Consider the following 14,012-nt stretch of genomic DNA (forward strand, 5'->3'; position numbering starts at 1 on the left):
ATACTTATCTAAATAATGTGCCATCACTATTCTTTAGACATTTAAAATCTTTAAATTTTAGGAAATATGTTTCTTGAAACTACGACTGTTGAGAAGAACACGTCTTGAGAACTGACTACAAATACTGAGAAATTAAAACATGATTTTTTTTCTCCGTAGAGCACACGACCGAGTTATTTCTTCTGAAGCATTGATTACATTCAAGTCAAAAGTTATACCATGATAATCTAAAGTCAAGTGCAATAGGTCAAAGGACACACAAAAGAAAAACATATGTCATAGGGCTTCAAATAAAGGTTTGACAAAGACATAATTATCCTCCACTACTTAACCAATTTTATAGTAATATGGTAACTTTGATCTAAACAGGTCTTAAAGGATTTAATATTTGTTCAATATCTGAATTATTATTCTGACTTCCGGTAAAACAAGTTATTTTTTTAGACAATTCTAGCGAAGTGGTAAAAGATTTCTGCATAATATGTTTAGATTGTTAACAATCTGAGGCGATGGAAGAACAAACAATTTGCGAAAGCAAATTTACAAATCTAACATTGTTGGGTTGATGTTTAGACGAGTTGTATATACAGAATGTACACAGCCATGTTTCACTATCACTGCTGGTAATCCGATGGATTAATTTGTTGTAGAGTTGTCACTGGTTCAGACGTACTTATAAATATAATTATTTATGTGACTGTATCTTACATTAATTTGTAGGATCCTTTACTATTGATAATTTACAGATCTGTAAAAATAATATCTTTATGCCTATATATATCATGTACTGTAGTACGACGCTATATTAAAACTGATATAGGAAGGTAACACCCGTCCACCGAAAGCTTTATTTTAATGAAGCCAAAGTGGTCATGTGGTCTAGCGCACCGGTTACAGTGCAGGCGATTTGGTGTCACGATATCTCAGTAGCATGGGTTCGAATCCCGGCGAGGGAAGAACCAAAAAATTGCGAAAGCAAATTTACCGATCTAACATTGTTGGGTTGATGTTTAGACGCGTTGTATATACATAATGTACACAGTCATGTATCATCATCACTGCTGGTGATTCAATGGATAAATATGTTGTAGAGTTGTCACTGGCTCAGACGTACTTACATATGAATATTTCTTTGACTGTATCTTACATTAATTTGTAGGATATGTAACTATGTTAATTTAGCAGATCTGTAAAGATAACATCTGTATGCCTTATGTATCATTTACTGTAGCACGACGCAGTACAACTGACGTGGAAAGGTAACACCCGGTCACCGAAATCTTCATTTTATGTAGCCCTGGTGCTCGTGTGGTCAAGCGTTATACAGAATCATTTATTAAAAAATCTAATTCTCAAAAAAAGTTTGAAAAGCATCATTATCTAGCGCTTTCTATCTTGGGACTTTTCAAGACCTATGACGTCGTTACTTCGTTGAAACATATTATCATTATGATGCAACGCCAATGTGCATTTTACTGATGTTATTCCTCTGTTGGTACCGTATATTTGAAGAACCGGGAAAATCTGATTTTCGTTCCCAGAAAAATATGTTAATGTGATTTCAACGGAATGTGTCTGTACTCGGGTTGTCGTTGCTATAAGTACATTTATAGTTATAGTTACATGGTGGGTTAGTAACCTAATACGCTACATATGGGGTAAGTAAATTTCATATGGGGATTCAACGTTTGTAAGTGATCTAATAAATTTCATATGGAATTTACTGACCTCATACATATCGTAATAGGTTACTTACACACCGTATAACGAATATATCTTACCGAATATCTTAACATGTGGTATTTAGACAAACGACTTTTCAGAGTGATTAAGTCTTCAATACTTAGTTTTAACATGTTGAAGAACCTACTTCAACTTGTCTTTACAAAAACAAATGCCAACGATAACAACGTGTTAGCTTTTAATTTGATTTTGAATGTATTTCAAATGTTCATTATTTGTTTGTTTGTCTGTTTTAACATTTCAGATTTTATTTGTGTTTTAAAAGGGAAGTAAATCCTTACTAACCCCATACCGTTTTGTTTCGAACACCATATATCTTATATATACAGTCACCAAAGTGTAGCAACCAATCATATCCCGATAAATGTATGGGAGGTAAGATCAATATATATATATATATATATATATATATATATATATATATATATATATATATATATATATATAAATACATTTGATCTACAAAATAATGTAAATATAATGTCTGGATATTAGTCGTCTACGATCTTTCTTGCGACGGCGCTTTGTCTTTACGAGCAACGATACTGAATAAAAGAATTATATAAACGTCTGAAAGTGTACAAAACAACACCAAAAATTAAAAAAAAAACATTATCTAAAAAAATTATGAATTTTGATGTAAAATAAATCATATCAAACTATTATGATTTGTATACATACATAGATATTGTAAAATGTGGTATAAGTGCTAATTAGACAATTTTCCATCTAAGTCAAAATTTGTAAGCACACTAAACAGCTAGCTATAAAAGGTTCCGTAAATGATCAGTGCAAAACCATTTAAAAGGAAAACCCAACGTTATAATCTATATATTTAACGAGACTCGAGAAAACTTGTGAACCACATTAACAAACGAAAGCCACTGAACATCTATTCCAGATACTTACCATAGGTACCAATCGTTACCCTTACCTGCAACAATAGTGTGACTAAACAACAGAGACAGAAAAACATTAAGATAGCAATTGAAATTGCTCAACCCAATCAAAAATCATATTATTACAACCAAGTCCTGTAAAATGAAAATAGTAGTGTTGTAACGTATACAATGATTGAAAACTGAAATATTGTTTCACAAGATTAATATTTGTTGATGTTCAAAGTACGAGACCAAAGTGAAAATGTGTAGTCATATCAGACACTTGGCTGGTATATTCTAACAATAGAGAGACAAGATATTAACTAAGTAAGTAAAAATTAATTTACAAAGAAGTATTACAAAGTGTATCAACAGGTCAAATTAACACGAAAGTACGGATTGAGAGTACTCGCAGCTATTGAAAAATAATTGAAAGCCAGAATAATTAATAATAAAACAATCATACATCAGTCAATAAAATCCTCTAAAACACATTGCAAAGATTTATTATTTTAACGTCATGGACACCGTAAGCTTTCTTGATGTGATTCCTAAGTGGCTAAGTGGTCTAGCATGTTATATGCAGTGCAAACCGATTTTGTCTCAGTAGCATTTGTTCGAATCCTGGCGAGGGAAAGATACACAGTTTGCGTAAGCAAATTTACAGATATAACACTGTTGGGCTGATTTTTAGATGAATCATATATACATATATTTAAAACCAGTAAATCATAGCCGGGACGTTTTTTATGTTGTAATTCGGTTGTTTCAATCTAAGAACACCCTACAGACAAAATATCAGAATTTATTGACTTTCATCTGAAACCACATGTAGAACATTTACTATCCTATATACGAGACACAACACACTATCTTACAACTAACATCCCCCATGACGATGGTATTGACTTTCCCAATTTTAATTGAACAGCAATTTGGTAAAAAATGGGACGGTCTTATGCCAATATGTTTATGGGGTAATTAGAAAAAATCTCAATTCCTATCTTTATCAACCTCTCTCTTGACATGAAGTGGGATAATACTGAACAAACACAAAATTTGTTCTTTAAACATGCAAACGATGATCATCCCACAATAACATTTACTTATTAAATATCTGACTTTGACTGTATAATCACATTTCCTGACACTGCAACGCAAGCACACTTTAAGGATGGAATTATATTTACAGATCTGTATTGCAAGCCCACAGACACACATCAATATCATTCTCCTTTGGATTGTCATCCTAAACATTGCATCAAGAGCATTCCCTACAGCAAAGCCATACAAATACAATGGGTTTGCTCCACCATTAATACCACAAAAATGCAACTACAAGAACTTCACAATCACCTAAATAATTGGGAATACAAAAAAAAAGACATTTCTAAAGGGTTCTCTCGTGCTAATAACAATAGCCAAGATGATCTTTTACAATATAGAAACAAAAAAGGTCAACAAGATGGTGCCTTTTGTGTTGACTTACCATCCCAAATTTGACAACTTATCACACTGTATACGCGAAAACTGAAAAGAAATGGAAAAACATCCTAGACTATCCAATATCTTTCTTGAGCAACCTATACTTATGGTGGCCGGTTAAGGCCATTTCGCGTTTTCGCGTTTTCGCGTTTTCGCCCATCATATTATATAGGGCGAAAACGCGAAAACGCGAAATCGCGAAGTCGAAAACGCGAAAACGCGAAGTCGAAAACGCGAAAACGCGAAAACGCGAAGTCGAAAACGCGAAATCGGAAAGAAAAAATATTTCGCGTTTTCGCGTTTTCGACTTCGCGTTTTCGCGTTTTCGACTTCGCGTTTTCGCGTTTTCGCGTTTTCGACTTCGCGTTTTCGCGTTTTCGACTTCGCGATTTCGCGTTTTCGCGTTTTCGCCCTATATAATATGATGGGCGAAAACGCGAAAACGCGAAAACGCGAAATGGCCTTAACCGGCCACCATATATACTGGCTTTCCGTTGGTTTAAAAGTTTTTAAAGACTTGCTGGTGAGAGCAAATTTTCCTCTAACACAATCTCTTCGTCTATGGGCTATTGCAAGGGTTGCCGAAACAAACAATGTCTGTCTTGCAACCACATACTGTACCTAGACTTAACAGTCACTACACTGATACAGCATACACCATAGTATAGTATTTTGCTATGTTAATTGCAAGGCTGGAAATTATTTGTATTTTCGGCACGGTAAATGTGGTAAACAGTATGTTGGCGAGTCAGAACAGCCATTTCACAAACTTATGAGCGGCCATTGTAGCAACTGCGATTGCAAGCCAAACTTCCCTCTCATTAAACATTGAAAATTCCCTGGAAACACTATTGCAGATCTCAGTCGAGTGATCATTACAATCATAGACAACACTACTAATTAGTAATAAAACGAATGTGCTCCACAAAGAATACTACGAAAGGCGATAACAAGACTACAATACTCACTGAGGAAAGATTTTGGATAAGAATATTAAAACTATTGGCACCAAATAGAATAAATGAAAAGATGAAGTTATATTTCGCGTAGTGCTTTAAACTCGGGTTATATAACTTGTTTTTAATCTATTTACCTTTGTCCCATCTAAAAGTTTGTAACTATACTACTTTAAGGTAGCACAATACAAAGATTTTTCATCCCCAATCAGACATCTTTAAACTGATGTAATTCCACTCATCTTTCTTTAAATTTTATAAATGAGGTACCAAAAGAAAGAAGAAGGATTAATCTTTCAAATTGTGATAATTTCATTATGACATAATTATTACATCATTAATTGTTATGTAATTAGTTGCCATATTATGATGTCTATACTTGAATGAATTTAACTTCTTTGTTATTCATAGCACCCCAAAATATTTTATAGATTCTTACACAACACAGTTTGACCTCCAAAACTGTGTCTCAGATTTTTCCTATTGTATTTCATTCCCTCATAAATCTTCAATGAAGTTTGCAACATCAATTCATAAGAGACCACTAAATTCAATTGGGTATAAAATTTGTTCTATAGATGTTGTTGGAAATCTGAGACACAGTTTTAGAGGTCAAGCTGTGTTGTACAAGAATATATAAAATATTTTGGGATGCTATGAAGAACAAAGAAGCTAAATTCATTCAAGTGTGGACATCACAATATAGCAACTAATTACATAATAATTAATTATGTAATAATTATGTCATAATGACATTATCACAATTTGAAAGATTAATCTTTCTTCTTTCTTTTGATACCTCATTTATAAAATATAAAGAAGGATGAAATGAATTGCATCAGTTTAAAGTTGTCTGATTAGGAGTGACAAAATCTTTGTATTGTGCTACCTTAAATTGCTTAATTTTATTCATGTTGAAGGATATACAAGTACGCAGTCACTTCAATTATTTAACCTTTGTCAAAAATATTTTTTATTATTTTAATCATTATTGAAATGCTATTTATTTTTGATGTTTAAATACGCAGCCTCTGTTGTAACTTCTCTGATTTTGTCAAATATGAAATAGTATACCAGTGTAGATCAGTCAGTGCAGATTCACGCTATCTGTGTTGTAACATCTTAACTGTCGTCACCTATGAAATATTATAATTATATCAACTCATGTCACACATTACTATTTTTATTTGAAGCATATTTTTGCTGTCTCTTTTGTGAATAGCTATAACCTACTACAGTAAGTGATTTTTAATTAAATTTTAGAATTGTTTAAGCGACCTCAGTTTTAACTGATTTATTATATATATTTCAATATTGATATAGTTTAATCAGAATAGATGATTCATTTTACATCATAATCATACTGATGAAGATAATCTATTATTCCAAGAATTGATAACTAACCATGTTTCATGTTTAATTTTTTTGTACACTTTGCATGCATATATATAATGTATTTACAGTGTACATCAAATTGAGAATAGAAATGGGGAAAATGTCAAAGAGATAACAACCCAACCAAAGAGCAGACAACATCCGAAGGTCACTAATGGGTCTTCAAAGCAGCGGGAGTATCCTGCACCCGAAGATTGTCCTAAGCTGGCCCATGGATAGAAAAGTGTACTAGTTCAGTAAAAAAAACCGTCGCACTAAACTCCAAAACATAAAAATGAACTAATATTAAATAACAAGACTAATAAAGGCCACAGGCCCCGGACTTGGCACAGGAGAAAAATTGCAGCGGGGTTAAACATGTTATGTAAGATTTCAAACCTCCTCCTATAGCTTTAGCTAATGAAAAAAAAAACTAACATCACAGAAGACACATTAATTGTCGAAATCCGGATATAGTGTAAAAAAACATTAAGCACCGCATGTTCTGGTTGATTGTCTTTGCTGCACGTTTATTGTTTTCTGTTTGGTATTTAATTGATATAAAGATCCAGTGTGTTACATCTTTGTGATCAATTTATTTAGCAATTGTTAGTAGCAGTCAGCAGGGTTTAAGAACATCAGTTGTTCGACCTGTTAGTCAAATTCATTTTGTTAACATATACTTTTTCACTCTTTTTGTCTTTTTGGAAAATGTTTTTATGCTGTATGGAGACACCTGTTTAACGGAATTTGTTTAAATGCACACGTATAAACATTTCAGGTTTTATCCAACGCAATCATAGGTTTGAACGTTGTTTTTAATTTAGACTTGTTTATATTTATTTCGCTTGGGCCTGTATTATATTTTTCCTCCGTTTAAATAATCCGTTCATCCTATATCGACTCTTTAGAACTCAAGAGTCTATCTTTAATTTGGGTAACTTATATGGCCTCTCAAATTCTTTTGTGATCCCTAACATTTAGTTCTGAAGAGACATTAATTGTCCGGATATGGTGTAAACAAACAAACGTTAAGCACATCAGGTTTATGGTTTACCTTCTTTGTCGCAAGTTTATTGTTTTCTGTTTGGTATTAAATTGATATAAGGATCCATTTTTTTACATCTTTTTTTTTTATCCAACGCAATCATAGGTTTCACAAATTTCCGCTTACTTTATTTTTGTATATATTTCGTTGGTTTGAAATAATTACTGTTTTCCCACCAATTATTTTTTTTAACAACGACTGCAATGTTTTTTTTCCGAGGAAACGTTTTTTAATGCAAATGTATGTGTGCTTGTATGTACCTTGTTAACCTGTACGTTATCTTTATTTTACACAACGCAATTACACGTCCTTAAAATCAAAAATTGAACTGTATCTTTAATCTTTCATCATAAACTTCTGAAATGCATTTCGAAATTAATTATAAGTGTTTTACATTTTAACGAGGTCTACGTTTCAGCCGATGCTATTTCTAAGATTAAGGACGATACGTTATTTGACATACTCCTGCTTCATCAATTGTTTAATCAGACATTTATGACGTTTTACAAAGTCTGAGTCGCAGCTGCAAGCTCTTGTAAACCGAATAAGATAGGAAATATCTAACCGATTTGCAGGTGAAGTTGGTATATTGCTTCTTAGATGGAGGAAAATGATAGCTTACAAATAAAATCTTTCAGTTTGTAATTAATTCTTGCACTAAGATGACCTTATTCAAATTTAATGTATAAGTCTAAATATGAGATGGAGGAAGCCGTGTCTGTTTTTTTTTTTCTTTTTTTCTTTTTTTATATTTCGGGGAATATACTAATGAAATATAATTAAAAAAAGTTTGATTTTTTTAATGGACAATATATATTTTCACAAAAATACTGCACACCGAGAAAAAAAAAACATGTAGCGTGTTGTACCATTTTGTTCTCTATTAACATATTAGGCCGTATGTATCCCAAAGTTATAAATTATAAGGTATGCCTCCATTTTGTTTTGTGAAAAACATTGCAGATTGTTTCTTTTAGATGGGTTTTGATGTATATGGGAAATTGTGTATACGGGGCAAAACAATCAAAAGTTTTTATAAAACTAAATTCTGCCACGGTTAGAGAATAAAGTGATTCAAATATTTAATTCACACATATTAGAGAAATCTGAATTCAGACTCGTTATGAATATAAATCATTAAGCTCTTTAAATGGTATTATCATGTAGGGGGTTGGATAGAAATTGCAGGAGGATTTCCTTTACACAAATGTCAAAAATCGTATTTCTTAGAAAGGTGAGTCTTGTTTTACAAGCAATTGAAGAACAAAAACTGTCAATATTTCAGTCATGTGGATTACTGTCTTTCTGAAATTGGTCAGCTAAATTGTTTTTCTTTGTTTCATTGAGCGTCTTATACACCAGGTTTGTTGTTCCGAGCAGCCCAGCAGTTGAAACAATGTATGACCATACATGCAGATCTGTCAAAAGCGACAAGCCAGCTTCAGCTGCATAAGACATATTTCTGTTCCCTTCAAAAAGATACAAAAAAGAAGGACATTAAACATAAGTATACAAATGAATATTCAAACACGAATTATTATCGAGTTTTCCTTATTAAAGAATCTCTTTTTATTCATCAATCACTAAACTATTTGTCAACTTTCATTCAACGATCAGTCATCGACTAGTTACATTTAAGTCAGTGGGTTTGAAATCTGTTCATCTGACGGATCACATTTGTGACGAGCCATTGTACCTAAGCTGGCCACAAATATCACCTCAATAATGCAATTCATAACTGATGATATATAAAAAAAAGAGATTAAGAAATATAAAAGAATATTTTATAACAGTATTATTGGTTGTTATTGAATACATTTTAAAAAGTTCTTTTAAAAATAATGAGGAAGAAACATGTTATGTTTCGAAGACGGAAATGTATGCAAATATAACCAGGCTTCATATTGCAAATTATACGAATAGGTCTCAAAACGTTAACATTTCATATCTGATTTTCTGAAGCATTTAGACGTAACATTCAGCATAGGAACTATTTGTGTGTCCCTATATATAATTTGACATTAATAGTTTAATGTCCTGAAATGGTAGCGTTTTTAAAACACAACTCTGACAAGGAATTCATAGTTGTGCATACATCCCTAATGGTTATTTCAATATATTTATCGCGAAAAATTTGTTTTGTTTATGTAAATATTTTATTTATTCGTAGTTAATATTTGCAGTTTTTATATATTTAACACACCCTAATTGATTATACCTTCAGTTAAAATGTTGACATTCAACTTTAGTTTTTCATCTTGTTACCTCAATACTTGATTGATTAATAGATAATGCATTGCTCTACGCCAAGAGTCAACTATTTTATGCATATCTAGGAAGAGAACAATTCACAAAATATACATTAGAAAAGTAATGTAGGAGGGATCAATCGACATTAAGGATAAATAATTAAACTGCTAAAAATAGATCAAATGTATTGACTAGAAAACAAAAACCGGCATACTTTTAAAATTTAATATTGCGTTTTATTCTACAAGATTTGACAGAATGTTTTTACTTTTTTTTCATATTTTAATCTCTTTCAATAATAAATAGAAAGATAACATTGTGATATCGTTAGATAAAGAGACAGACACAAAATGTTAATTTATAAAAATTATTTCACTAGAAATGAGCATGAAAAGCTATGCAATTCCTTTTAGTGTTGATGGTCTAGCATAATATTTGAACGTTTATTCTCATAAGAACATTTGGATGAAGTAATTTTTGTTTGTTGTTCTAAAACAATAACAAATTGTTCTCCTCAATCAAGTATATGAATCAACCTGATGAACTTGTTTAATCAACACTAAATTTTGTTATGAACATTGTATCATCATGATTATTTCAAAATTTTATTTTGAAATCGGGGCGAGCCGACTATTACAATTTCTTATTTTTATTTTGCATAATACAACGCACGCGTTTACATCATTTTTAAATTCTCCTCAAACAATTTTGGAAGGTCATGAACAAAGGGAAAAACTTCTGGAATGAATATGTAATTGACTTTTGTAAAACATTTTTGATGGTACGAATTGAATTTGATTAAAAAAAGCTTTAAAAACCTTGCTTAATAATAAAAATAATCCTGAGTTTGTTTCTGCAATATTAATCGTAGTATATATGCATGTTAATTTTATATTCACGTATTTCAAATTTGCATTTAAGTATTGTTATTCATGGATTGATTCAAAAATAAGATTATAATATTAACGTTTTATAGATGCACATAACACATACACATATGAAAAGAGTTTCCAGTGTTATGTTATAATATAAAATAAATGGTAATCAATTGAAACTGATAGTAGCGTATCATAAACGAAGACTACTAAATACATAGCAGTCCTAGAAATAGTTAATAATAGTTTGTTTATCTGAATAACAATTGCTAAAATATTTTCGAAATTTCTGTTGTTTCTTTTATTGTGGGGAAAACAAGGAGCAAGGAAGAGGTATGATAGATCCAGTGAAGTATTCATTCGACTATAGTTTCATTTCATATCTTTTTTTATTTGAACAATTGTTACTGATCATCCTAAACATATATGGAGCCATTGTGAATTTGTCAATGTTTTAATTTCGGTGTATGGAATATTCCTGATGACTGTTTATCATAGATGTTTAGTTTTTTTTTTCATACCAAAAACAATTCGAGGAAAAAATGTTCATACATAGAACCTATCATTTTACAACACGTAGATAATTGGAAAAGATATTATCACAAAGACCAGATTTTAAAGTTATTATATTTAAATGAATAGTAATGACACATCGAACATATAAAAGGGGGCCGAAAGATACCAAAGGGACCGTCAAACTCATAATTCTAAAATAAACTGACAACGCCATGGCTGAAAATGAAAAAGACAAACAGTAGTACACATGACACAACATAAAAAACTAAAGAAAAAACAAAACTATTTTCCTATGCTTGTAAATCGACTAACATTGTAGACATGTAATTGTATAAACACTTATAACTTTTGAGTAAATGAAAAAAAAAATGCTATTGTTCAGGCAAAAAGAGTAAAGTGATCCACTAAATTCATAGAATCCGTCAACACCCACTACTTTTAGGAGTATTAATAAATATTTGGATAAGTGATGTTATGTCACATTTTAACCCATGTTTATAAATATAATAGTTGATATGTTTGGAAAGCAAAATGTTACATTTCTTTTATAAAGACGAATAGAATAAATATAACTTTACCATTTCGTATGAATCTCACTCCGGTTGATCGAACACATTGAAGACTCATTATTGCTCTCTTTATCTGAAAGAAAATATTGTGAGGTTAAAATGAAATCAAAATCAATGTGTTGGTAAAGCTAAACCAACAAGCGCCCTTCCAAAAATCAATAATAAAACAATTGTTGAAATAACTGAATTGACAAATTTCAGGTTATGTAAGCAAATTATAACCTTTTTCCGACAGAGGAACAACTATATTTTCCTTATCCCTTTTGCAAACCCCTACACTACGATCTTGTTGATTTTGTTTTTCTCGTTAAACATTATTTCTGCTCTAAATATTGATAATGTTTACACAAAACTTTTATGTAAGATTGTATATTTTTTATCCATCCCGCAATCCCTTCTCACCACACTATGATGGGCAGAAATTGTGTTTATTTTAATGTGTGTTAGATGTTCATCTACATTTTTAATATATTGCACATGTCGTTTAAAATATAGACGTTTAAGGTTACAAACATCTTCATCTCAAACTGGTTTTGTTGCACGAGTAACACTTGGCATTTCAAGATTTGTATATGACTTAGTTAACCCTTCTATGTCAAGCTATTGTATTCTGTATTATTGTATTTATTTATTGTCTAATGTTTTTTCATTAATTATTTTATTGTTTCTAAAACGTAAATGTGCATTGAATAGATTGATTATTTTTATATGAACACATGTTATATCCTTTATAAGTAAAACATCGCCATGGTTTTCTCTTCCCATTTATCCATTGCTCAATCATATTTAAAATACACGAGCCTTTCATTTGTTCACACAAGTGAATGTTGAACCTCTACGGATTTGTTTATTTAAATAGGTAAGCGTAAAAAGTAAATATATACAGTATCTTCAGAGACTCATACATTTACACATGTGCCTGAAATGAAACATGACTTGAACTACATGTCTATACTCTCTGGTTATTCAAATATGACCTTGTTATAAAGTATTCTTTGTACAAGATATATATATATATTTAAGCATATATATTTAAGCATATATATTTAAGCATACATAAACACTTACATCAAGTATCAGCGAATATGAAACTAAACGCACTCCTCTTTACTCAGCGATAAATATTTTACGTTTAAATCTACTTCGCATGTTTCGCATTATATATAGAGGGGGATTTTGCGCAGATGTAAATCGAGGGCGGAGTTCCGGCTGCATTTTATCACATGGTTAGTTGAGAGCGAACTCGGTGACGTAATTCTAAATTTACCTTATAAGTGTGTTCTTTAAATAGATTAATAAATATCGCATCTAGTTAACTATGATTATTTTCTTACACAACTCTTTATGAAACAAGGAGGACGTCTAAAATATGTTCAGAAAATCAGAAAGTCGCTTTATCAACGAGAAGTTATTGAGGAAAAAATCAAATCGGTAACATGATGACCGACACGTGTATACTTAAATTATAGATACCAGTATTGACGTGGTGTACGTCAGACACACTTTTTGATGTTGTCGTTTTATGACAAGAATTTCTATAAATATTTTTTTTTCAAATTGATCTTTTTATATCTTTTTTTATGTCTGTCACATTTGTATATATACACATCGACAAAAGTATTGCAACACCTTGATTTTTAAAAACTTGAAAATTCTGCCTCTTATTTTGGATGGAATATGTTAAAATATTTGTAAAATAATATTGAAACATAGTTTATGATATCATTGGCATTTAAAACAACAAAAAATATTTGAAAAAAAAAGATTTATCTAACGACAATTTTAGTAACAAAATGAAAAATGCATTTTACAACTTTTACTGTAGTCGAACTTTACAATATCAGACATTTCAAAATTAATCTTAGGATGATTGTTCACATCATGGTTGATTGTTATACGCCAAAGAATTAGTACTTGTGCGCAGCCTCCGTTCAAACGGATAAGCGCCTCTTAACGTCTTCTGATTCATGCCATAAATCGACTAATTTGTTGCTAAGGTAGCAGCAGCCATTTCTGACGAAGGACTTTGTTTATTTCATGACGTGTTTGAACTGGGATGTCCTTTTGTGCACTTTACGCATAAAAGTGTCCCATATATGCTTGATATGGTTCAAATCCGGGCTACGATTGAGCCAAGGAAGATGAACCGAATTCGATGGAACGCCGGAACTGTCTTATAGTGTAAATATGTTTTCTGTCGCTTTGTCTTTACGTCCTGTCGTTTCTTCTTTATGTTATGTGTAAATGTCTGTATTTCATGACACGGTATCTCTCTGTTATGTCAAATTAGTTATTTGGTTGGTCAAACAGTAGTA

General features: G+C 31.3%; 1 long non-coding RNA gene across 1 annotated transcript; it reads right to left on the reverse strand.

Annotated features, from left to right (window-relative positions):
• Positions 1–8,271: 8,271 nt before the first annotated feature.
• Positions 8,272–12,831, reverse strand: LOC139495606 (uncharacterized). Its single transcript, XR_011657406.1, has 3 exons — positions 12,766–12,831; positions 11,707–11,770; positions 8,272–8,956 (listed from the first exon to the last, which is right to left on the reverse strand). It is a non-coding gene; the product is annotated as an uncharacterized lncRNA (long non-coding RNA).
• Between the last annotated feature and the right edge of the window lie 1,181 nt (positions 12,832–14,012).

This window comes from Mytilus edulis, chromosome 11, assembly GCF_963676685.1.
Source record: "Mytilus edulis chromosome 11, xbMytEdul2.2, whole genome shotgun sequence".
NCBI lineage: Eukaryota > Metazoa > Mollusca > Bivalvia > Mytilida > Mytilidae > Mytilus > Mytilus edulis.